At 37.9% G+C, this 27,032-nt stretch overlaps 1 long non-coding RNA gene across 1 annotated transcript; it reads right to left on the bottom strand.

Moving 5' to 3' along the window:
- Positions 1-21,700: 21,700 nt before the first annotated feature.
- LOC145043492 (uncharacterized) lies at positions 21,701-22,032 on the bottom strand. The gene is made up of 2 exons (XR_013681042.1): positions 21,958-22,032; positions 21,701-21,868 (listed from the first exon to the last, which is right to left on the bottom strand). It is a non-coding gene; the product is annotated as an uncharacterized LOC145043492 (long non-coding RNA).
- Between the last annotated feature and the right edge of the window lie 5,000 nt (positions 22,033-27,032).

Here is a 27,032-nt window from a genome sequence, read left to right on the forward strand (position 1 = left end):
CGAAGCCATCCTACACAAAAACTTAGCTCCACTTCTTCGCATTTCCAGCCTTCTGCCGAATGTTACAGATGCCCCACCTACTTTCACAGGGGTGCAAGGGGGAGAAAAGATTGATCAATCGAAGGCTGGGGAACAAATGAAGACAACCGAAGATGCGAAGGTAGTTGGAAAACTTTATCCTTCGAAGGTGGTGACAAAACCAACTGTTATTTCAGCAGGTCCAGTCACTTCGACTGTGATCACAACAATTCCACTTCCAAAACCAAGTTCGAAAGTTGTTGTGATTGGGAAGCAAGCTGATGTTTCTTCATCCGCAAAAATGGTTTTGTCAAGCGTCAAAGACAAGGGAAAGGGAGTTTTGATTGAGAAGACTAAAGAAGAGAAGAAAGCTGAGGTGGCAGCTGAGGTGGAAAGAATGAGGCATGTACATAGCATAATGAGACAAAGAGCTCTGGATGGTTCGAATGTTGATAAGGGTGATCCAGCAAAAGTTTATAACTACGAAACCATCGAGTCCAGAGTGATGTTTGATTATATGTACTCATACGAAAAGGTTCCGAAAAAGAGCTATGTGGTTACGAACACATATTTTGGTCAACTTGACTTTCCAGTCAATGAAATGATGTTCGTTATGCTACAGTTCAAGGCTGAAACAAAATCAATGGAAACCGAAGAGGGAAAGAAGATGAAGATAAGGTTTCATGCAGTATTAGCGAAGCCTCAAGAGGAAGTATGGTTTTCGGAGAAAATTAAGAAGGTGATATCTATAAAAAGGGATGTCATATTCGAAGGGAAGTTTGAAAATTTGAAGTACATTGTAGCAAGAGCAAGTGGGAAGTTACAAGAATTCACAGTGGCAGACTTTCCTTTGATGAACACATATCATCTAATCAACATTGCCTTGATGCTCAAAGACAAATCATTTTCTTTTCTCCAAGATACAGAACCCGATGTTTTTAGCCTTGGGTGCAAGCACATTAAGATATTTTTGGAGAATTATTTTGAGTGCTTAGCTCAGACTGATGTCGAACTCGCAATTGTCAAAGGCATCGACATTACTGCACCAATGACGCCATCGAAGAAGCAGAATGAGTTGAAAAATTACGAAGATGGAGAAATTTGTTTAAAGCCATTAGGGATCGTTTTTGCAGGAAAAGACAAAGCTGGAAGAGCTAAGTGGTTCTTATTTCAAACTTGCGAAGTGGAGAGATACACCAACTCACAATATACGAACTTAATTGTTCGTATGAACCATTGCAAGAAGAACTCGGAAGGAGATAAGAAAGAGATAAAGAAAGTTATCTCTTGGTACATGGAGATCCGAAGAGTGCTGATGTATGCCATTCAATCACTGGCGACTTGAAGACTTCGACCTTGATTCCAAAGGGGGAGATTGTTAGGGCTTAAATGTTGTAATAGTCAAAGAGTCAGTTAGATTGTTATGAAGTATATTTTGTCTTCGTAAGAAGGAGTCTTCGGATGTAATGTTATTTGTACTAAGGCATTATAAAGAGTAGTCTTAATGTCTAGTCCTTAGTATTGTTATGCTTTTGTTCTCCTATAAATAGGGGTCTGTACTAAGTGATTAGATAACATTTTCACTCAGTCTTTACAGTTTATTCATTGTAATCTGTAAACTCAAAAGCATAATACGAGCTGAACAAATATTCTATTTACTCTCGTATTCATCGTGATTACTCTTCTTGAATTCATACTTGAATTTGATTCAAACTCGATTACAAATCTCTTCACAAGCGTTAGGGAGAAAGCAATAGTCAGGATTGTGTCACGTCACCCATTTTCGCACAACATACTTCTGACTTCTAAAATCCGTAACTTTTGCATACGAGCTCTGTTTTTGACATTCTTTATATCCAAGCGTAGGTAAAAATAAAATATACAACTTTCTTTTTGACTCCATCGGCTAATTCTCGTCCGATCTTAAATTTAACGATAGGAGGAGATTATACTGTTAAATGATCGCATAAAATTCGTAACTTCTTCATACGGACTCCGTTTTCATTTTTCTTTTTATCGTTGAGTTCCTATTAATGAGATATTCAACTCTCATTTAGTTCGTGTTGGCCAAAAACCGTTCGATCTAAAATTCGAGTTTCGGGTTGTGCACTGTTAAGCCAAAATCTTAGAAAAATCATAACTTCCTCATACGAAGTCAGATTTGGGCTTTCTTTTTATGCACGCTCTTGGTTTAACGTATACTACAACTTTTTTTTAGATTGCTCATGCAAATTGGGCCCAAACCCTTCACATAGGCCTTACCTTAAAGCCTATCTAAATATTCTAGTCCATATGCTTGTTCTTGGGTGGCCCATCAATAACCCAATCACCAAAGCCCAATAGAAAGGCCCAACTTAATGCCCAAGCAAGATTAGGGTTTTCAGATAAAATAACGATTAGGGTTAAGCGTTTCTTACTTAACCCATTAAGGACTTAATCCATTAATTCCATCAATCTGTCCGGCAACATCCTCTTTGCATCTTTTTAGTTCATTTCTCATCCTTTCGCATTCCAACTCCCATTTTAACTATAGTCGAACATTTAAAAGCATATTAAGTATCCTTTAGTTCTAAATAACATAAAAATATAGTATAAAATAATAAGAAAACATCATAAATATATGCATAAAATAGACGTTATCACCCCTCCCACAATCACCACATTAGATTGTCCCGTGCAATGATCATCGGACTGGATTTGTAACGATAAAAAATCTTTAAGTAAAAATTTCATTTTTAAATTCATCAATCTAAACATCACATGTCCTGAAATCATCCAAAATACAAACTATCACAAAATATCAGAGTAACACAGATCATAAAATGCGGAAATCATGAGGGGGATGATATTGTGACATCATGCCGTGCCCTTCCCTTTTGTACCAGAAGTACCTAAAACCAAAAACATATCTGTAAGCACAAATTTTAGTGAGATTCCCCAAAGTACCACATACACCATACACATAAATATAACAACAGGTGATTGTGTTAGGTCCGTAACAACCCCCACGCCCGTATCAACCCTATGGAATAGCAAATAGCTGTGTCGGGTCCGTATCAATGCCCAAGTCCATATCAACCCTGATTCCATAATGACTCTGAGTCTAAATTGGCTCCATGCATATATATATATATATATATATATATATATATATATATATATATATATATATATATATATATATATACAGTGTTGTAAAACTCGCTGAGTTGGCCAATTACTCCTCCGAGTACTCGCTACTAGGCCCCTTACCGAGGCGAGTTATAGAATCCCGAGTACTCCCCAATCGACCCCTTTACTGAACTGAGTAGTGCTGTAAAACATAGTCAAACTGATGATTAATATGTATAATATACTTAATGATTTATTATTTAACATACACATGTAATTATTACTACATATATTGTTGGATAAGATGTCTAAGTCCATAACTATTTCTGGTATGTACTTGACTCGACCCGGCATGGTCCATTTGGGTTGCATGGCACCATGCAATTGGATAGACTAAATGAGAGAAATAACACTTGGAGATTATTAATATATTATAAGTTCTAATATATTAATAATATTATTTGATTAGTTTGATCAAGAATTAATTTAGAATTAATTAAGTGATCAAAAGATAACTAATTAAATATATGGGTTGATTATGTAAATCATCCATATCTTGTATAGTGGGCTAAAAGGCTCCATGGACTATCAAGTTGGGTTCCACCCATAGGATGCTCCATGGATGCTCCATGGGAGTTACAAACTCATGGGTCATGGAAATGAAGAGTCATGACACATTAGGGTTTAACCCTAGATGTGTCAACACTATATAAGTAACATATTCTCCTCCCAAAATCGGCTACACTAAGAATCAAGAGGGCTTGACCGATTTTGAAGAAGTGAGTATTCTCTCATAAGTTCTTCCAAGAGCATTTGGTGTTGTGTGAAGCATTTGAGGCATCACACTTGGGGTGCTAGGCTCACAAGGTTTCAAGGAACACAAGCAACAACAAGGTAAGTTATTCTATCTATACTTTATGTTAAAATTGTTCCCCATGTATACTAGATAGGAATATAACCTTGGAATTCAACTTTGCATGACAATTAGACAAACATAGATCCAAGGTTATTAGGGTTGCATGTACACTTAGGAAGTGTTAGAATGCTCAAAACCCATCAGTGGTATCAGAGCCTAGGCTTGTTTGTTCTTATTTGTGCTTAAAAGTTGAAAACAGAATCGGAAATTTTGCTGTCTGCGAATGGACTCGTCGAGTCTATAGGGGGGACTCGTCAAGTCCATGAGTATCTTCAACCAACTCGGCGAGTCAGTTTATGCACTCGGCGAGTAGGGTCGAATGAGTGCAAAATTTCGATTCAGTTGCTGGAAAATGAATTAGAAACATTACCCTAAACTGTTTTGGTAATTGAAAACTTGTTTTTTGTGGTGTAATGTCTTTGCTAATTCATTTACAACAACTAGTTATCAAAATTACAAAGTTTTATGTAATTTTTGATTGTGTTCATATTCATGTTCTTGTTCTTATGATGTTTTAGATGATCATAGGAATTATTTGTAACCTATTTGGTAGTTTAATTCTTGATCATAATGTGTTTTAATGGAGTCCATAACTTATCCTTAAGTTATGGAAAACCAAGAGTCACACTTGAGTTAAAACCATTAAGAAAACACAAGAGTTAGAAAAATGAAGAGTCTTCATTTTTATTACTCTATTAAACTCATAAGTTACAAGAAATGAAAAGTTTTGAAAGTTACAAAACTTGCCCTCAAGTTTTGGAACAAGTAAAGTTAAGTTAAAACTTTAAGTTCCAACCCCTAGAATTTTAAAAGTTAAAATTCAACCCTTATACTTATATTATGATGATTTAATAATTATATATATATGTATAAGAATAAAGTCGTCTTACCGCTAGTACGCCTCATTCACGAAGCCGGTCTATAAGGTGGGTATAAGGTTGTTGCCTATAAAATGGTGACTTAATGGGTGTATATTCTCACCCACCGCTTGCTTGACTGGTGGAGGGTCGTTAGCCGAACGGGTAAGACAAGGACTTATAAATTCTCATTCAAAGTATGATGAATATAATAAAGTAACTAAATGTTTATTAAATTCCCAATCTTAGTTACTTTAGGAAAAATGTGAATAAGGTGCTAATCCATGAAATTACACTTTACACTTTGTCTAAGTCGTTGGTGGAGCGTGTGTGGTTAACCGGCACACTAACTTGGACTTAACAAGGTAGGTAAAGGGTGACTTAAGGTTTATTATAGTATCGGTGGAGCGTGTGTGGTTTACCGGCACATCGATTGAGTGATAAACTTTAAGGGTACCAAGTGATTTGCATGGTTACTTCACACCTCGTTTTGTGATCCTCGGCATCCCAGTCACAAAACCTGGAGGGCACTCCCGAGATTGAAACATGCCTTTGAAAAGTTCATTGGATCTCAAAGAATCTAGGAATTTCTAAAACCAATAAAAACTAAATATCTAATATTTCGGTTTTCGTGGTGGAAATTGGTGAATCGTCATTCACCTACCTTTCAAATATGGTATAGCTTAGATTACGACATACCTCTTCTAAGTTATATTATATTGTGATTGGATCCTAGCCTTAATGTTACATTTGGGTGTTCTATTAAGGACTCTCTTAAATCTAAACTAAACTTGTTCTTCTTTTTCAGATGTCTTCAAATAATGCTTCTGGCTCGAATCCTAATGGCTCCTTTACTCTTATGAGTCTGTGTGGGAAAGTCACCTTTGATGGATCCAACTTCAATAAGTGGATCAGAAACATCAGGATGATTACCCGCTACGAGGACAAAGAATATGTCCTTGACAAGGAGCTTAAGGAAATTGACGAGTCCACTGCAACTCCCCAGGAGATCGCTGACTTTCATACTCATGAAAGAGATGCAACCAAGGTGGCTTGCATCATGTTGGCCACCATGACAGCTGAACTCCAAAAGTCTTATGAAGATTTCTACCCTTATGAAATGCACCAAGATTTGATGGAAAGATACCATCAAAGTGCACGACAAGAGAGGTACGAAGTCATCTGCTCCATGATAACAACCATGATGAAGGACGGAGAGTCCGTCACGAGCCACATGCAGAAAATGCAAAGGTATGTGGATCGTTTGCTGAAGCTCAATGTGAACTTTCCTGAGGAGCTTGCAATAGATATCATTTTGCACTCCTTACCATCGTGCTATGATCAATTCCGCATGACATATCACATGAACAAGGAAGAGGTCACCCTCAGCAAACTTCAGGGACTTCTCAAGACCACAGAAACAGGTCTTAAGGGGAAGTCGGTTGCTATCACTCCTACTCCAGAATCAACTCCGGTCTTGGCAATCAGGCAAAGTCGAGGGAGGAAGAGAAAGAGATCATTGAAGGGTACCAAGGCTCGGACCCTTGATGGCTCTTCTTCAAGTGGAACCAAGAAAGGTTTCATTACTCCTTCTTCTGACCCAAAAGAGGCTGAATGCTTCTATTGCCATGAAAAAGCTCATTGGAAGCGGAACTGCCCAAAGTACCAGCAGGATGTGAAGGATGGGAAAGTCAAACCCAACCATGCAGGTATTTACACTATCATTTCTAATAACTCACCCCATTCGAAATCTTGGGTCCTTGATACCGGTTGCGGTATTCATATTTGTTGTGACTTGCAGGGACTAGGAAGAAGTGAGAATGTGGAGCAAGGAAGAATAAACTTAATCATGGGGAATAGGAAAGTTACACCTGTCACCAAGATTGGAGTTTATACTTTATCACTAAGTAGTGGGTTAAATTTAGATTTGAATAAATGTTGTTATTCGCCAGAAATGGCAAGAAATATTATTTCCTTTCATGCATTGTACAAACAAGGTTTCACCTTTTCGTTTGATAATGAAGTTGGTTCGATTAATGCTTTCTTTAATAATGTACTTTATTTTAAAGCATTACCTTGTGATGGTGTGTATGAAGCTGTATCTATTGTAGATAACTTAGGAAATAATGTTTTGTGTATTGATTCTACTAATAATAATAACTTGGATAAAGCATCATTATGGCATTGTCGTCTTGGACATATAAGCAAGAAACGCATAGGCCAACTCCAAAAGGATGGTGTCTTGGAGTCGTTTGACCTAAAGTCAAATGATAGTTGCGAATCATGCTTACTTGGAAAAATGACAAAGTCACCCTTCACAGGCTCGTGTGAAAGGGGTGAAGGTTTGTTGGACCTTATACACACGGATGTGTGTGGACCATTCAAACATGCCACAAGAGATGCTAATCGTTATTATTTGACTTTTACTGATGATTACAGTAGATATGGATATGTCTACTTAATCAAGCATAAGTCAGAGACTTTCGAGAAGTTTAAGGAATTTAAACAGGAAGTCGAGAATCAATTGGGCAGGAACATTAAGATGCTTCGATCCGATCGAGGTGGTGAGTATCTTAGTTCAGAGTTCCTCGACTATCTAAAGGAATGTGGGATTGTCTCACAATTGACACCTCCCAGGACACCACAGTTGAATGGTGTGGCTGAGAGGCGTAATCGAACCTTGTTGGACATGGTTCATTCCATGATGAGTCGAGCTTCGCTACCAATCTCATTCTGGGGGTATGCCTTAGAGACTGCCGCCCATATCCTTAATCTAGTCCCTACAAAGAAAGTTGCCAAAACTCCTCACGAGATGTGGACTGGTAAAGTACCTAAACTAGACCACATCAAGATTTGGGGTTGCGAGGCTTTCATGAGACGCGAGACTCATGATAAGCTCGAACCCCGAAGCGAGAGGTGTATTTTCATCGGCTACCCACAGCAATCCTTTGGTTACCTCTTCTACAGACCTAGTGACAATGTGGTCTTTGTAGCAAGGAGAGGAGTCTTTCGAGAAAGAGAGTTTATAAGCCAAGGAGAAAGTGGGAGGCAAGTTGATCTTGAAGAAATTCAAGAGTCAAGTGGTGAAGGAACTTCAAACTCTAGCCCTCAACTTGAGGAGGAAACTCCTGTTGAGCCAATTGACGAATCTGTACCTCTGAGGCGTTCCACGAGAGTTAGGAGTGCACTTGAGCATTACTATGGATTCCATATTACTGCAGAAGGTGAGATACTTATTAGTGATGAGACACTAGTAAGTCAAGATGACCCTAACAGCTACGAGGAAGCCATGGCAGGCCCCGAGTCTGCTAAATGGAAAGAGGCTATGGATAGCGAGATACAATCCATGTATGACAATCAAGTTTGGAACTTGGTTGAGAATGTACCAGGTCGAAAGACTGTAGGGTGCAAATGGGTCTTCAAAAAGAAGACCGACATGGATGGTAAAGTACACACTTATAAGGCTAGACTGGTTGCAAAGGGCTTCTCTCAAATTCCTGGAGTGGACTATGATGAGACCTTTTCTCCGGTAGCCAAGATTAAGTCTATTCGGGTTCTGTTAGCCATAGCCGCGTTTCATGACTATGAAATTTGGCAAATGGATGTCAAAACCGCTTTCCTTAATGGGAAGTTGGCTGAAGATGTTTACATGAGTCAGCCAGAGGGTTTTGTCAGTAACGAGTACCCTAATAGAGTGTGTAAGCTTGAGAAATCCATTTATGGATTAAAGCAAGCACCTCGCAGATGGAATCTTTGCTTTGATGAAAAGGTCAAGGAATTTGGCTTTTCTAAGAGTGAAGATGAATCTTGTGTATATGTCAAGGCTAGTGGGAGTATAGTTAGCTTTTTGGTATTGTATGTGGATGACATACTACTCATAGGAAACGACATTCCAACCCTGCAGGAAGTAAAGTCCTGGCTTGGAAAGTGTTTCGCTATGAAGGACCTTGGTGAAGCTGCCTATATTTTGGGGATAAGGATCTTGAGAGATCGGAGTAAAAGACTAATTGGACTTAGTCAAAGTACCTACTTGGATAAGGTTCTGAAGAGATTCAGAATGCAAGACTCCAAGAAAGGAGAGTTGCCCATCCAGAGTAGCGCCAAGTTGAGTAAGACACAAAGCCCTAGCATTGAGGCTGAGATAGGAGAAATGAGTCGAGTACCTTATGCTTCGGCTGTAGGTTCGATCATGTATGCTATGACGTGTACTCGACCTGATGTAGCCTTTGCCTTGAGCATGGTTAGCAGGTTTCAGGGGAACCCTGGCAAGGTACACTGGACTGCGGTAAAGAATATTCTCAAGTACCTACGAAGGACTAAGGACTGGGTCCTTACCCTCGGTGGGAGTGATGACTTGAGAGTTGTAGGGTATAGTGATGCTAGCTTCCAGACTGATAGGGATAACTTCCGCTCTCAGTCGGGCTGGGTCTTTACCCTAAATGGAGGAGCAATTTCTTGGAAGAGTTCCAAGCAAGAGACAGTGGCAGATTCTACTTGTGAATCAGAGTATACTGCAGCTAGCGAGGCGGAAAAGGAGGCTTTATGGCTGAGGAACTTCATTGGAGACCTTGGAGTTGTACCAGCTATTAAAGAGCCAATGGAAATTTTCTGTGATAGTGAAAGTGCTGTTGCCTTAGCCAAGGAACCAAGGGATCACGGGAGATCCAGACACATCGACAAAAATACCATTTCATCAGACATCGGATCGAAGAAGGACTCCTCGTGGCAAAGAGGGTATCATCAGATGAGAATCCGGCAGATCCCCTCACGAAGGGACTGACTCGGATTAAGCATCTCCAGCATGCTCGGAGCATAGGGCTGAAGGATGATATTAGATTTAGTAGTTAGATAACCTCGAAATTTGTAAAGTGTAATTGACATTTGATGATGAATAAAAGTGTTTTATTTATGAGTAAAGTGTTGCTATCTCTTGTCAATCGTTTACTATATTTCTTTTGCATGTTTTGACTTCCAGAATAATTTTGTTTGGTATAACATATTATTCAAACCTCCACAGTCGGTCATATGTCGTAAGTAGGTATGAATCAAGACTGTCATGTTTGGTTGTAGAGGTCTGGGACAAGGCTACAACAATCATGAGTGCTCATAAGTTCTGAGCATTGGACTCAACCCACGCTCACTGGAATCACTTCATGGAATTCTATCTCGAGTGATCGTGAGACGGTAATATCATATAAGTCTTTAAACCTAGAGATATGATTTGTTACTTACAAGTTGGTTATGCATTGATTGTACGAAAAACGCATTGGTAACTCGATGTTATAAAATCGTGCTCTTGTGTGTAATTCAATGAGTAGTAGAACAAACATATGAGTCGAAGTTTATCTGTTCCTTCTTGGATTAGAAGCTGATATCTGGGCCCCTCGATGATTTTTTTTTGACCTATGTACCGGGCCCGGTCAGAACTAAATTGATGTGTTCAATGAAGTTCTTTGTCAAACAAATCGAAAATTGGGAAACAAATGTTGGACAATAAGTAAGACATTGTTCCATGTATTTGTCCGACTGATATCTAGAACAGAGGATTATATGATCACTTATCTTAAATGGCGTACCATCATCTTCTCAGTTTCGAGAAACCTTGAAAAGAGCTACGATTGCCGATCGGTTCCTGAAGTCATACTTGCAGTAATAGTTATTAGACTTATCCAAGTGGGAGACTGTTGGATAAGATGTCTAAGTCCATAACTATTTCTGGTATGTACTTGACTCGACCCGGCATGGTCCATTTGGGTTGCATGGCACCATGCAATTGGATAGACTAAATGAGAGAAATAACACTTGGAGATTATTAATATATTATAAGTTCTAATATATTAATAATATTATTTGATTAGTTTGATCAAGAATTAATTTAGAATTAATTAAGTGATCAAAAGATAACTAATTAAATATATGGGTTGATTATGTAAATCATCCATATCTTGTATAGTGGGCTAAAAGGCTCCATGGACTATCAAGTTGGGTTCCACCCATAGGATGCTCCATGGATGCTCCATGGGAGTTACAAACCCATGGGTCATGGAAATGAAGAGTCATGACACATTAGGGTTTAACCCTAGATGTGTCAACACTATATAAGTAACATATTCTCCTCCCAAAATCGGCTACACTAAGAATCAAGAGGGCTTGGCCGATTTTGAAGAAGTGAGTATTCTCTCATAAGTTCTTCCAAGAGCATTTGGTGTTGTGTGAAGCATTTGAGGCATCACACTTGGGGTGCTAGGCTCACAAGGTTTCAAGGAACACAAGCAACAACAAGGTAAGTTATTCTATCTATACTTTATGTTAAAATTGTTCCCCGTGTATACTAGATAGGAATATAACCTTGGAATTCAACTTTGCATGACAATTAGACAAACATAGATCCAAGGTTATTAGGGTTGCGTGTACACTTAGGAAGTGTTAGAATGCTCAAAACCCATCATATATATCTTAAATTTTCAGTAATTATTCACAAAGTGATACCATTATGTGTTTTTTTAGCTTTTGTGTATTCACATGTACCTAATTTTGTTATATATTTCAATTAACTTATGATTCTAACTTATGATTTTGACATATATAATTACCCTAAAAGTATTTCTACATGAATTACCGAATCCGAGTACTCCCGGGTACTCGCTACTCGGTAGTCGGCCAAACAGGTACCGAGTAACGAGTTCTGCAACCTTATATGTGTATGTGTGTGTGTATATATATATATATATATATATATATATATATATATATATATATATATCATATAATCACATAAGTAATAGTCACATAATGGCATACATTCTACACATACAAATCAGTAGGCCGACCTTGGTGCCTTCGACCCGCTAGTGTGGTAAGAAGACTCACCTTTAACTGAAGATAACTAGATTGCACACATGAGATGTTGTTAACACAACTCCTCACACTAATCATAATCCAATAACAATCCTAATTAATAATCAGGATTAATCCATAGACGAAGTTCTAATTCATCCTTTATCTATGTTAGTGAATGGTAGTTTAAACCCATACTATCATGAGACATCACAAACTCACTGGATTACCAACTAAAACTTTGATATGATGATCGCTTCCACTCATTTCTATTGATGATGATGCTATGTCTCACTGATGTAACTCCTATATCTCACAGGTAACTTTTAGATGACGATTAAAAGATTTATCAATATCTCAGGTTATGAGATTTTTACGATGCTGATCTTTTCAATCTTGATTACGTAAAAGGGAGGAAAATTTACGAATAAATTAGGAAAATTCTCTCCTAGGCCATTTTCACGATTCACTTAAGAAATTGATTTTCTCTCTCGAAAATGGGTTTCTCAATCATCGTCATCCTCAAGCTCTCATCATTCCACGAGTTTTCTCCTATCGCCAATGTTGTCAATGGACCTCATGCCCCTAATTCTCCCATTGTCATTCAAGAAAACAATGTGGAATTCTCTAATGTTGTCCCAAAACAGTTCATGAACTCAAGAATTTAAGAATTCATCAACTATGTCAAAAGCTTCCCTCTTCGATATGCCTTCTGTGATTACCCAGAGCCATTCTATGCTAAGCAAGTATGTGAATTCTATTATTCCTCCTCTGTTGATACCAGTGCTCAAACCATTACCAGAACCATTGGTGATGATTAATCTAGGGTTACTATCAATGTAGAATCTTTTGAACTGCTCTTCATATTCCTCGATTAGAAAACTATTATGAAATTCCTTCTAAAGAAGTCCATTCATGCAACATTAAGGTATAAATTTTCCCTTCACGGCACCACTCATGTTCTAATCAAATACACGCTTCATTAGTGTTATGGTGTTGGGTGGAAGTACCTATCAAGGGTAATTGGTGAATGCATTGGACTCAAAATTGGGAGCTTAGATTAATTGAATATATTTGAGCAAAATTTTTTGTTTCCATGGTGTGCAACAAAAGACTAGACTTTCCTCAACTTTTTCTTGATTAATTGATTGAATGTATCACTAGGGGAAAGAAGTCATCATATGTTCCTTATCCTCGTTGGCTTGGTCTAATCTTGGATCATAATGAAGAGGTTTACAGTATCAGTCACGGAACCATCATTCCTATTCATGGCCTCTCCTCAAAGATCATCAATGCTGCTCCTTCTGATGGAGATAAGCATATTACCCAGAAAATGGCAAATTAGATTGCAAATCCCTACACTGGTGAATCATCTGACTTTGAATAAGAGAAAAATGAGAATGATGGTTAAGATAACGAGGAAGGCACTGATAATGAAGAAGACACTAATGATGAAGAAGATGTTGAATATGAACTTACCACTGATAAAGGAGAAGCCATTGTTCAAGGAATGAATTCTCTTCGAAGAAAACACATTCGATCTCCTCTAATTCTTTATTCACTCCACCTAGAGATGATATTGTATAGCATGGATCAACCCCATCTTGAATGGAAACTACTGATCCACTGATTCAAGATTTGAATCCTCCAAACTCAACATCTCCTTCCCCTCAAGCTGTAATTATTCCTCTAATGCAAACTCCCCTTTAGACAACTTCTATTTATCAGGGGGAATCCATTTCCAACTTTGAAACTACTGTTCTCTCTTAAATATCTTTATTGGTGCAGATAACTCAATCTCTGGGAGAAAGATTAACTAAAGTAGAAAAGGATGTGGCTGAAATAAAACACTTTATAACCTTGGGTGATGATGATGATTATATGTTTACTGAAGATACTCCCCCAAATTCTCCAGGTGATAATCCTTCACCTCCACCTCCATCATCAAATCCTCATCCACCTCCTCCTCCTCCATTTCATCCTCCTCCTCACACTCCTTTTCCATCATCTGGCTCCCCTACCCAAACGAATGATGCTAAAAAGGGGGAGAATAGTCAAGAGAGCAATTATCAAAAAATGGTGACTGCAACAACTCCATATCTGCCTGAAATGTATGAATCAGGAAGGGATGATAATCAAAAGGAAATCATCGTAGCAGAACAAGAGAGAAACATCCCAGATGTTGATGCAACAAATAATGATTAACCTATCCCAGATGTTGGTGATCAATCTGAGACTGATGAGTATGAAGGTTTCTTGATATAGGGTTTATGGTATAAGTTGTTGTTCCTTTAAGTGTTTTTTTACCCTGATTCATATTTTAAGGGGAGATTCCTCAATGAACCAATAGTGGCATAGAGTCTGATGATGAAGAAATAAATCCTATAAAGAGGAAGGCTTCCTTCTTAGAAGGGGTGGGGTGGGGTGGGGGGGGGGAATGACACTGAAGCTGGAAGCTCTTCTGCTGTTGGTGATTCTTCAAACCCTCCTCCTTCCAAGAAAAGCAAGCTTACTGTTGATCTGGAAGATTTAGCTAATGAATGGAAACTAACTGATGAGGAAGTCATAGAAATTATTATGGAGCATAACGCCTCCGTTCGAGCCAGAAAAGATGAACGCCGGTCTATTAAACTTATTTAGACTCTTGCTTCCAATAATGAAAGTGCTGATGTTCAAAACAAGAATATTCAGTTGTTCAACAATAATGTGGCCAAACAACACAGGGTTTCTGATCTAAATGACATGATCTACTAAAAGAAGTTTGGAGAAGTTCTGACTCCTAGATCAAAACATGATCCCATCATCAGGGTAAATTGCACTAAAACCAAGAACGAGTCATTGAAATCACTGATAAATCTTGTTTATAGGTTCACAATAACGATAATGAACTTGAACATAAGTTATACTTAAAGTACGGTAAGCATAACTCAACTTACAGGGAGTTTAGCGAGGAACCGAGATCTACGGGGGGCAGAACTTCCAAGCCGAAAAGTTTTTTTTTTCAAATCCTTCGGGTGCTACGGTGCTTTACTCTAGCACCTTGAGGTTACTAGGGCTTTGGGAGGGTTTGGGAGGCTTAGAGAGAAGTTAGAGAGAGAAGTGAAGGGGTTTTGGTGTGAAAAATGAAGGCACTTTTGCATAGTATTTATAAGCTGGAATTGAGTCAAACTCGTAGAGTTTTGGCCTCCAACTCATCGAGTTGGTGCCACATGTCACCATCGAGTGACAAGGCGTGGGGAGAAAGTAATGGCTCAGATTGCGCCACGTCAACCACTTCGCAACAACACCCTTCTGACTTCTAAACTCTGTAACTTTTGCATATGAGCTCCATTTTAGATGTTCTTTATATCCATGCATAGGTATTGCCAATATCTACAACTCTCCTTTTGACTCCATCAGCTAATTCTCAACCAATTTTAAATTTAACAGTATGAGAAGATTACACTGTTAACGACCGTGTAAAATTCATAACTTTTACATATGGAATCTGTTTTCGACTATCTTTTTATCATTGAACTCCTATAAATGAGATATTCAATTCTCATTTAGGTTGTTTCGGCTAAAAATCGCTCGATCTAAAATTTGATTTCCGAGTTGTGCACTTCTATGCAAAATCTTAGAAAAATCATAACTTCCTCATACGAAGTCAAATTTTGACGTTCTTTTTATGCATGCCCTCAGTTTAATGTATACTACAACTTTCATTTAGATCTCTAACGCTAAAAAATTAGTTTATCAAAAATTCACTTTTTATGATTCCCGGTGTCGTGTCGATTTGGCCGTAAAACTTCGATATGTCATAACTTATTCGTTATAATTTGATGCTTATTTTCTTTAAATTGATTAGCCCGAATCTGAGAGGGTTACATATAATTAATTAGAAGTTTCTTGGGTTTAGCAGGGTACTATTGGAGATTCATTCATGATTTCTTCAAGATTGCAGTACCCCTCACTCGTCTGATGAGGAAGGGGGTGTATTTCCAATGGGGCCCTAAGCAACAATCAACATTCGAGACCCTTTGGAAGAGGTTGTACGAGTCCTCGATTTAGACCATCCCAGAGGGAATTAAGGATTTTTTTTGTATTCATCACTAGTTTGGGGGCGGTCCTCATGTAGAGAGGACGGGTGATAGCGTATGCTTTGCGGTAGCTGAAGTCGCACGAGACGAGGTACCCCACACATGATCTGTAGTTGGAGACATTATCTTTATGGGGTCCGTTATACTATCTACACATACCACAAGAGTTTGAGACATATTATGGATCAGCTGAACCTAAAAATGAGGCAGCACAGGTGGCTGGACGTAGTCAATGATTATGACTATAAGATCCTTTACCATCCGGGTAAAGCGAATATGGTAACAAATGCTTTGAGTTGCAAGTTGGCTGGGTATTCAAACGAGGTATCGTGTATGAGGATATCACTAGATTCTTCGCTTTTGGGATTGATTAGGGAGGCTCAAGCCGAGGGTGTTTGGGAATAGAACTGGAAGATAGAGAGGATCAGGGGTGAGATCGCCATATTTGTTATGAATAGTCATGGATTGTTGACCCATTGTGATCGAGTATGGGTTCTTATATCTGGTGGGGTCGGACAAATTGTGTTGAAGGAGGCTCATAAGTCTTGTTTTTCTATCCATCCGGAGGCCACCAAGATGTATCAGGATTTGATATTGAGCTATTGGTGGAGGTGTATGAAGAGGGAAATAGTCTGATACATGGAGAGATACATGACCAACATGATGGTTAAGGCTGAGCATCAGAGGCCGTATGGCAAGCTGCAGCCTCTGGAGGTTCCCATGTGGAAATTAGAGTAGATTTCGATGGATTTCGTCACTAAGTTATTGAAGATGGAGAAGGGTTTCGATGCTATCTGGTTCACCGTGAATCGATTGACCAAGAGTGCCCACTTCCTGGTGATTTAGGAGAGTTCTTCAACCAAGAAGTTGGCCGATATGTATATTCGCGAGATCGTTGCTCACCATGGGGTTACGGTCTCCATTGTTTTAGACCGTGATGTTCGATTCACCTCCCGTTTTTTGCAGAAGTTCAGTGAGGAACTAGGCACGAGGTTGCACTTCAGCACAACTTATCATCTGTAGACCAACAGTCAGAGTGAGTGGACGATTCAAAACCTTGAGGATATGTTGCAAACATGTGTCATTGATTTTGTATGGGTGGAGATGTTGTACCTCAGTTTGTTGAGGTAGGATTATGAGGCAGACCGAAATGGTCCTTCAGACTACGGAGATGATTCAGCAGATCAGACAGAGTTTGTAGACTGCTTAAAGTCGGCAGAATAGCTATGTCGGCCGGTGCCAATCTGAGTTGGAGTTTCAGGTCGGCAACATGGTGTTACTGAAAGTCTCACCTTGGAAATGTGTGATTCGCTTCGGGAAGTGGGGAAATTGGATCCCCAATATATTGGGCCATTTCGAGTTATTTCCAAGGTTGGCAAGGTTTCTTACAGATTGGATCTTCCTGAGGATCTCAGTTAGATTCACATCACTTTCCATGTTTCTCAGCTGTGAAAGTGCGTGTTGGATGAGGATAAAGTGGGTTCCTTGGATGATATTCAGGTTGCCTAAATATGTGGAGAGGTCAGTAGCTATTCTAGAAAGGAAGGTAAAGGTTTTTCATAACAAGGAAGTACCTATGGTGAAGGTAATGTGGTAACATCGGACGGGCTTTGAGTGTACCTAGAAGCCAAAGGCTGAGATGTGGGAGCATTATCTAGATTTGTTCATTGCATCAGACTTCGAGGACGATGTCTATTTCAAGTGGGGGATAGTTTTAACATCACGAGATTCAGGTAAATCTAAATTCATCCATATGGTTTTGTTATATGGCATTTCAGTCCCTAAGTCTATGACAATTAGCCTTGAAGCCCTGTGGCTTTTTGGTAATTTGAGCAGGATGAGTACGCTAAGCGTACATGAGGGTACGATGGGCGTACACTTATGTACTTAGGGCGTACTCTTGTCAGGAGAAAACCATAATTTTTAGGGTTTGGGTTGCATATAAGCATCATTATGGCTCATTTCACCCCATAGTTTCAGCCTCCATACCGTTTGAGTCGTCTTTGGCAAACCCTAACCCTTAGTGAGTGTTTTTTGAGCTAAGGAGTGTGTTGTTGGTTTGTTCAAGGAAGAAGAAGTTGTATCAAGGAGCTTGGAATCTTGAAGAAAGGCTTGGATCTGGAAGTTTTTCCCTTTTCTCCATCATTCCAAGTTATAAAGTTCAAACCTTGATGACTTGTTTGCTAGATCTCTTTATCGGGTGTTTTATGCTTCTTTTTGGTCCCAAATGCTTCATCTTAAGTATGGCATGTTGTGGATGTTTTGAGTTGTCCTTTCTGACCCTTGGAGCGGTCCTTAGTCATAAAAATGAGGTCCTAATGGATAGAAGCTTCTCATGCATCTTGAGGAACGTCTTAATGAATTAAGACCATGTATTAAGGACTTTTTGGATGCGTAAAGCCATAAAGTTGGAGACTTTATGACTCTAGGGTGTATTTGGACCTTGGATCTAAAGTTTGGGCTTAAGTGCTTAAACCATTAAGCACTTAATGAAGTTATGTGTTTTGCGAGGGTACGCCCCGTGTAGGTGGGAGTATGCCCCGCATAGTCGCATGGTTCATCCCATGTTGAGTTAACTCAGTGGGCTTATGGGCTTTGACCAGTTAACTTTACGTTTGACCATGTTTGACCAAGTTTGAGGGTATTTTGGGTATTGTTCGGATTTTGATGGAATTTATCACTTGGTGGTTATAGGATTTTGGGTTGAGATCTGAGTTTCGGAGTCAGGCCTTATCAGTTCTGTTCAGCTTTTGAGGTGAGTTTTCCTCACTGTTCTTACGTGTCGAAGGCACCAATGCCGACTCATTAGATTAATATCTTGTTATGCATGTTATTTGTGTTGTTGTGATCCGTTACATTAGTATCCTATTAGATAATATGTTGTTATGCTTAGTGATATGTAGATTTATTTGAGTGGCTATAGACTGTTATATGTGCACGTGTTTGGTTGGTGGTTGAGGCTTCACTGCTTTGTGCGTAAGCCAGCAGGCCAGAGCATTCCAACCCGATGGTTGAGGGCCTAGGGTATTCCATCCCGAGGATGATTGGACCCATAGTATGTTGGCATTCCAACCCAATGGTTGAGGGGCCTGTGGTATTCAAACCTGATGGTTGATTGAACCCATAGTATGCTGGAATTCCAAGCCGATGGTTTATTGGACCATCGTATGTTGTTATTGTATATGTGTTATTTGTTGTGTTGGTACTTCGTGGGAACGGGAACAAAATACCCCACAACCAATTTCTTAAGCTACTTCCAATTTCCTTGCAAGATCTTGTCAATTAATCTACTTGGTATGTGTTGTAACATCCCCCCCCCCCCCCCCCCCCACAACCAATTTCTTAAGCTACTTCCAATTTCCTTGCAAGATCTTGTCAATTAATCTACTTGGTATGTGTTGTAACATCCCCCTCTGGCACGTATCACAATATTGTCCGCTTTGGGCCACTCGGCACGAGGACTTCCCAGGGGGTCACCCATCCCGGTACTACTCCCGCCCGAGCACGCTTAACTGCAGAGTTCTTATGGGATCTGCTGCCCTCACGGCTTTAAAACGCGTTGTGACAAGGAAGGTATCTACACCCCTTATAAGTAGATGTTTCGTTCTCCTTCCAAGCCGATGTAGGATCAGGTGCAACCCACCTTTGGTGCGGTGAAAGTGGGTTAGATCTGATCCCACATCGACTGGAAAGGAGAACTAAGCATTCCATATAAGGGGTGTGGATACCTTCCCTAACACAACGCGTTTTAAAGCCGTGAGGGCAGCAGATCCCATAAGAACTCTGCAGTTAAGCGTGCTCGGGCGGGAGTAGTACCGGGATGGGTGACCCCCTGGGAAGTCCTCGTGCCGAGTGGCCCAAAGCGGACAATATTGTGATACGTGCCAGAGGGGGGTGTTACAAATGGTATCAGAGCTAGGGTACGGGTCGATGTGTTCGACAGGGACGTTGAACCCTATAATGGGGGGTGAAGGTGGGTTGCACCTGATCCCACATCGGCTGGGAAGGAGAACTAAGCATTCCTTATAAGGGGTGTGGATACCTTCCCTAACACAACGCGTTTTAAAGCCGTGAGGGCAGCAGATCCCATAAGAACTCTGCAGTTAAGCGTGCTCGGGCGGGAGTAGTACCGGGATGGGTGACCCTCTGGGAAGTCCTCGTGCCGAGTGGCCCAAAGCGGACAATATTGTGATACGTGCCAGAGGGGGGTGTTACAAATGGTATCAGAGCTAGGGCACGAGTCGATGTGTTCGACATGGACGTCGAACCCTATAATGGGGGGTGAAGGTGGGTTGCACCTGATCCTACATCGGCTTGGAAGGAGAACGAAACATCTACTTATAAGGGGTGTGGATACCTTCCTTGTCACAACGCGTTTTAAAGCCGTGAGGGCAGCAGATCCCATAAGAACTCTGCAGTTAAGCGTGCTCGGGCGGGAGTAGTACCAGGATGGGTGACCCCCTGGGAAGTCCTCGTGCCGATTGGCCCAAAGCGGACAATATTGTGATACGTGCTAGAGGGGGATGTTACATGTGTTCTACTCATTATTTGTAGTTAGTTCTTACAATTTTAAATTTTCATGGCTAGGGTTTATTTGATTCACGAAATTGGTTGAATCTAGTTGTTAATCTAGGTTGCATGTCCCTTAAATGTCCATAGGAACAAACCCCAAGCACTAATTTTGGTAGGGATCGCATATAGAATAACCGATCCACATACTTTCCTCAAGAATCATATCGAGTCCTCTGAGTCACTTTCTCATACTGATACTTCCAATACCCACTAAACAGCGCACCAATCACACTAAAGCACTTCCTAGGCTCTACTAGGATCCCCACCTCACCCTGCCATCTGTTGCTGAAAGACCCCTATTAATGTCAGCTAACCACTTCATGAATACAATTACATGCAACAAAACTAAATAATCTTTCGAATAAAAGACCCAACCCCACAACGGTGAGACTCACACGAGAGCTGCTCAATAGGGTCAAATCAATCATTCTAAAATTAATTAACCTTTGCAGCATGAAACTTAACATATTCATTTAATAGTTAACCCACATCAATATGAGTCCTACAAAGAACAAAGAAAAAAACATTCGAGCAGTGAAACTGACTGACAATATGGCACCGGAAAAATCAGGAAGATCCTCACACAATTCCTGACCACTAGGCCTAAGTATCTAGGATACGCATACATCCTGTATCCACCTTCTCAAGATTAACTAACAACTCCTTACTTATTGTCTTACTAACAACCCCACTCGGTCATGAAATTTCCATTAACCTTGTAGTCGCCTTGTGTATGTTATGCTAATAATACATAACACATGATTTAACAGACAATGGAATAATTGATTCTACCATGAGTCCACAACTATACAAGGAACATGAAATAAGACCAAAATCAAACATTCTTAGGCTATAAAATCTAAGTTATATACAACCATGATGTATACACTAAACCACTATAGTAAAAATGCCAATTTCATATAATAATATAATAATAATATTATATATATATATATATATATATATATATATATATATATATATATATATATCAAGAAATCCCTTAGGCTATCAGGCATCATAAATCAGGAAAATCTATCATGCAATTGCTAAAGATCCATAGCCTATAATCTAGCATTCATTTCTAACATATCATTAATAGACATAGAACAAGTGTGGTTATCTTGGGGAATAACATTCCTTGGGCTCTGGATGATTGTACACAATGCATCCTCTGCGTTGATCATTTTAAACTTAATTATGAAAAATATTTTGCGAATCCATAGTTTGAGTTTGGAATCACAGAAGTATTCATCCAATACTCTTAAACCAGGGCTCTGATACCAACTTGTAACGTCCCAAAAACCATGTAAAAAAATTCATTTTTATTAAAAACATTTTCATAAAACCATAAGATAATCAATCATTATTTTCAAATCAAATCCCTAGAGTCAGAGTATCAAATAATCTCTCAAGCATAAATCAGCAGAAGGAAGTATACGATCATGCCTTCACCTTCTCACAATCACCAATGGTACCTAAAAAATAGTTACAAACAACTGGGTAAGTACGAAGCTTATTGAGTTTCTCCAAAATACCCCACACAATAATACAAATACAAACATACACATTGGGTCCACGATCATCGAACTGGATTACCCTTGGGTCCACAGTCATCAGACTTGATTACCCCCGACCCAAAATCATCGGACTGGATTTTCACCGCCCACAGTCATTGGACCGGATTGCTCCAATTTTGTTGGCTTACAACACATAGTAGTAAAGTCTCAACCCAACTGTATTATGTAAACAATAACCGGCAAGTAAATGTAATCATACAAATTTACCAATGTAATAGGGAAATATAAAATAGCAACATCCTATACATAAGGTTACATAACACAATCTATTGGGCCGACATTGGTGCCTTCGACCCACGAGTATAGTGAATAAAACTCACCTTAATTCTGAAGACAAGATAAGCCACCCACTCGAGCCGATGATATCAAGCCTACTCTTTGCTACACATATCCATAAATACCCTAATTTAACAATTAAGGAAGTGTAGTAACCCACAAAAGGTATAGGCTCATAATTAAACCTCTTTAGGAAAATGACCATATTGCCCATTCAAGACTAAATCCCCACACAGTTAACCAAAAGTCAAATCGGTCAAAAAGTTAACGGTCAACCTTCAGTTGACTTATGATATTGCCATATTTATACCTATTTTTAGGCAATATTTAAGTACATTTTTATTAATAAATTGATAATATGTTTAGAATAATGATACTTATGACTTTAAATTGTTATTTTCAGTCAATATAAAGGATTTTCGAAGAGAAGGACCAAAAGTGTCAATATGTGGAACATGGGAGGCTTGAAAGACAAGAAAACAATAAAATCACGATAAATACTTAATTCACGACGTGGCGATGAAGCCCACGATGTGGCATGGGATTTCCAGAAGATAGACATCGCGACACGGAGGATTTCCTTGGAGGATACAGATTACTTGAAGCCCACGACGTGGCACAGCTGGCCACGACGTGGCGCGGGTTTTTGGAGATTGTTTAAGTGCTCCTGATTATTACGGAAAAAAGAGCTTTTGGCAGAAGGAAAGAATTCCAGGAGACGATTCAGAGCGAAAGAAGAGTTCTGGAAGACGGTTTTAAACACCAAAAAGAATAGAGGTTATTATTCTAGTTAAATAAGAACATGTCTTTCATTATTTTTAGCTATGTTGGTTTAGTTGCTATGATGAGCAGCTGAATCTAGCTACTCTTGTTTAGCTAGATGAAGCTTTAAACTTATGAATAGTTCAATGTTTATGGATTAATTTTAGTTGGTAAAAATTGCTTGTGTTTGATTTGTAGAACCTAGCATGCTATTTTTGTTTCTCTAATTGCTTGATTGCATGTTCTGTGTAGCTTAGTGACCATTAAACTGCATGAACTTGTTTACCTAATGATTTAGTGAACATTGAATTGTTAGAGCTAGGATTGACCAATCTTAGTTAGTAATTAGAATAAATAGAGCTTAGCTGTGTTAGAGAGCGTGTATTGTGACTATAATTGCGTTTATATTATAAATCTTACATAGCATATTTACATTCATAATTAGTTCTGTGTTTAATTATGTGTGAACATACATGGTTTGACATGAATTAGTTAATTATTGGTAAAATTAGAACTAAATTACTAATACAACTAAGAACCAACTTAATAATCCATAATCATTAGTTAGCCATAAGGGAGAAGTGGATTCAAACTAAACAAGAGCGTGTTTTTATTGAATTTGATTTAAGTTCATATGATCTTGTAAAACCAGATAAAACCCCTTTTAAACTTGTTAATAATTAGATTAATTTAATAGTAAGTAAATTAACTAGTAACATCGTTCCTTGTGATCGACACCCAACTTACTCAAGCTATACTGTAATCTGACTAGGTACACTGCCTATAAGTGCATAGTTAGTTAAGTTTGTTAGGTTATAAATATTAAAATTAGTGAGTACTTTTGTGCACATCAACTTACGTCCTGCGTAGCATAACCTACACCTTGCTACAGAGGCTACGCCTTACATAGAGCCCCTAATCCCAAAAACTTCTATTAAGCTCTTAATACAGAAAGCCAAACCCCTAAACTCCCAGATCTAATCTAGATGAACATCTTAATGGATAAAGTCTCTGGCTTTATCCATTTTCATGGCCTTAAAGAGCACAAGACTAAAACCTTGGTCCATAAAGTTATCTATTGCTCAAGAACTCATGCATGGATGGATGAGAGCGTCTACGCTCTCATTTTTATGACTCTATATAATCAAAAACATCAGAAGGAGGCATTCAAATGGTCTGGAGTAACCCATACTCACAAGGACCAAGATTATAGGACAACAAACATGAAAACCCATGAACTAACTAGATCTAACAAAAGGAGCATCAAGATGCAAGCTTTTTACCTTAGGAAAATAGGTGATGAAGTGCAAACCCTTAAATCAGGTGGGGCTAGGGTTTCGAATTGGGAGGATGGAGGCTGAAAAAAATGACTTAAACCTGGAGATCAAACCCTTAAATACAAAGGAAACAGTAAACTTCTCGGGTTTGGGCTGCAACGTTCACTATGCTGTGGTGAATACCTTACCACGTCGTGGTGACCAGTCATATGTGTTGTTCATTTAATTGACGTGTTCATGCCGTGGTAATCATCCTACCACGCCGTGGGTGGAGATTTTCTCTAAAACAATATCTTCATGATCCTTAGGTCTTCAAAGTAATCAAATCTGGAAAACGAGTGTTACACATCTATTGTTGCCGAGCCTATGAACACGTAACCAAACAGGTAAGGAAATATACTCCATTATTGGACTCGTTGAATTTCCGAAATAAGAGTGATATTTTAAAAATCGACAATCCAAAGGTAAACCTATAATGTTAAATGGTTAATATTATAAAAGCTCTAAATTTTTAACCCGTAATTGAAAAAAACCCTAATATATTTTTTATTATTATTGTTATGACCACAACTTTTTTCACAAAATTATTACTCTAGCCCACTTAACGAGTTTTATGGTTAACTTCGTTAATTTTTTTTTTTTTGCAAAATCAGTCCTAAAATGTTCAAATTTAGTCCCCGAGGTTTGCAAAAAGTTACACCACATGGCTTTTTAACTTTATTTTTTGTTTTGTGTATACTTTATTTATTTTTGTTTTTTTTTATATAAATATATATACATTTTTAATTGCTTTTTCTATATACTTTATTTATTTTTATTTTTTAACTTTATTTTTCAACAATTTGATTTTTTTACCTTTTGTTTTCTATTTTATAGTGTATATATGGAGTATATTAGAGTTTTTTTTTAGTTTTTTTTCATATTTCTTTTCGTATTATATTTTAATTTTTCCATCTTTATATTTTTTTCTTATTTGTTTTCCAATTATTTGTTTTTATTTTTTGTATTTCAAAACACGAATATATCATTGCAATGTAGATTCAACATGCAATGTTAGCTTGGATATCTTGGAAGAAAATAGTTAGACTCGTGTTTTAACAATTTCAAATGTGCTACTTGTTTTGAGATCAATCTTCACCAACCTTAACCCTTGTATGTATTTCATTCTTTTTGTTATAGTTTAATCCTTAAATTATCTATCTGAATTGTTATATTATAATCTTTTAGCATCTTTAAAAATCTGAAATTTGGATAAAGTTGATAATTTTGTTTTTTAATTGTTGCAGATAAACCTCAAGTTCCAGGAATTGCTCATTTGTACTTGGTAAACAGAAGTAAACATGATGCATTAGCTGCAAAATGGACTTACCGATTTGCAAAGTAAAAATTGAGCATTTAGGAAACCAAATAGTCATGTGTGTTTTTAGTTCATATATTATGTAGGAATTATATTATATATTTCATGTATAAGTATTGGTTTTTCTTGTATATTACATTATAAAATAGCTTAGGAAGTGCATCTTTTTAAATTTGGAAGATTTTCAAAATATTTGGTCTATATAAGTTAAAATAATAATAATAATAACAAATAATTGGAAAACAAATAAGCAAAAAATAAAAAGATGAAAAAATTAAAATATAATACGAAATGAAATATGAAAAAAACAAAAAAAAAAAACTCTAATATACTCTATATATACATTACAAAATAGAAAACAAAAGGTAAAAAAAAAAAAAAAAAAAAAAAAAAAAAAAAAAAAAAGTCAGATTGTTGAAAAATAAAGTTAAAAAATGAAAATAAATAAAGTATATAGAAAAAAGAAAATAAAAAATGTATATATATTTATAAAAAAAACCGAAAATAGACAAAATACACAAAAAACGAAAAATAAAGTTAAAAAATCATGTGGTGTAATTTTTTACAAACCTCAGGAACTAAATTTGAACATTTTAGAATTGATTTTGCAAAAAATTTAATCAAGTTAATCATAAAACTCGTTAAGTATGCTAGAGTAATAATTTTGTGAAAAAATTCTGACCATAGTAATAATAAAAAGAATATTAGGGTTTTTTCCAATTATAAATTAGTAATTTGCTTTCCATGAATGAATAAATTAATTTTTTGTTATATGTAGTGGAATTTAAAGGAGTCTCACCGAATGAGTAGATAAATTAAAATGAGTTACGCATTCGCCAACGTAAACTTATTTTACTATTGTTTTGTTTGAAGTACAAGTCTAGAATAAAAAGGTTACGTATACAAATGTAAATAAAATTTGTCAATCTCAACTTGTTTATTTAAATAAGTGGTATTGAATTCCCACTCCTTGCCAACTCTGACAAATTCTTTATGTATCTATATTCAGAAATTAAGGTTGTGTTTAGTTACGGAAAAATAATTTTCATTTTCCGTTTTTTCTTTTTCCTTTTCGATTTTCGTTTTCCGTTTTCATTTTTCATTGAAAAATTTAGAGAACGCGTTTAGTTAAACTTATTCATTTTTCATTTTCAGTTTTAGAAAATTAGAAAACGTGTTTAAATGTCTATTTTTCTATCGGTTTTCATTTTTAAAAAACGGTAGTGGTAGTAGGGTGTGGGTGGGGCGGTGACGGTAGCGGGTCGGCGGCGGTGGTGGTGATGACAGGCGATGGTGGTGGCGGCGTCAATTTTATCAGTGGTGGTGATGGTGGTGGTGCTAGTGACGGGTTAGTGGTGGTGGTGGTGATGGTAGGTCGATGATTGTTGTG

Source organism: Lactuca saligna, chromosome 4 (genome assembly GCF_052625555.1).
Source record: "Lactuca saligna cultivar CGN05327 chromosome 4, ASM5262555v1, whole genome shotgun sequence".
Classification (NCBI taxonomy): domain Eukaryota; kingdom Viridiplantae; phylum Streptophyta; class Magnoliopsida; order Asterales; family Asteraceae; genus Lactuca; species Lactuca saligna.